We start from the raw sequence: 875 nt of genomic DNA, 5'->3' as shown, positions 1-875 counted from the left end.
TTACTTCAAGGATACTTGTATAGCGACCAGCCTTGGAAGATAGATGTAGTAGTCTTCCATTGGATTAAGGGGAGGATCACTTATTTTCTGCTATAATAATGACAATGTCCTCATCTGTATCAGAGAGAAAGCATGCTTACTGCTCATTTTAAAGAGGTTCAGGTTCACTAAGTAAGCTCAAGGTTGCTCTTCTGAAATGCAGCCCAATCTATGTGCAGAAAACTATGTAGGCTAATCTATGTCGCCCTTGTGCAACTTGGGGCAAGGAGACCTGACACAAATATGCTGATGATTATGTTGCTTATTGTGCTATGAGTAATAAAGAGATTTATCTCTGACCCAGGAGTCTTATGTTTTATGTCAGTATCTATAAAACAGTAATAGGATAGCTTATTATCTTATATGCAAGGTAAATCTAAGACCCTTTGCAGTTATTGATACAGCTGCAGTGAGAACTATAGTCTGAATCTCATATCTCAGCATATTAGTCATTCTAAATNTGAGTTGAATTAACTTATTCAAATTATTAAACTGAAAATAAAGAATAAATTGTAATTTGAGAAGAAATTTCCTAGGAAAGCTTGAATTATTCAATACATAGGTTATAATATATTCATATTGATATCTAGAAATGATTCAAGAGCATAAATAGAAGGGCAATTAACAAAAGGAAATTCAATAAACATAATGTAACATTTCACTTAGGTAAAAACTTATGTTTTTAGGATACAAAGAGTGATAGTAAAAAGGCTAGCATGAGTGAGTGAGGGGAGAGAGAGAATGGGAGAGAGAGAATAAAAGTTCAAAGAATATGAATAATCCAGTTCACTATTCAGTGAATACATAGCCTACAGAGAAGATAAGGTGAGAAGCCT

The sequence above is a fragment of the Crocuta crocuta genome, unplaced genomic scaffold (genome assembly GCF_008692635.1).
Source record: "Crocuta crocuta isolate KB4526 unplaced genomic scaffold, BGI_CrCroc_1.0 scaffold847, whole genome shotgun sequence".
NCBI classification, from domain to species: domain Eukaryota; kingdom Metazoa; phylum Chordata; class Mammalia; order Carnivora; family Hyaenidae; genus Crocuta; species Crocuta crocuta.
The sequence above is the reverse complement of the archived record's forward strand: the minus strand, read 5'-3'. Positions refer to the sequence as shown.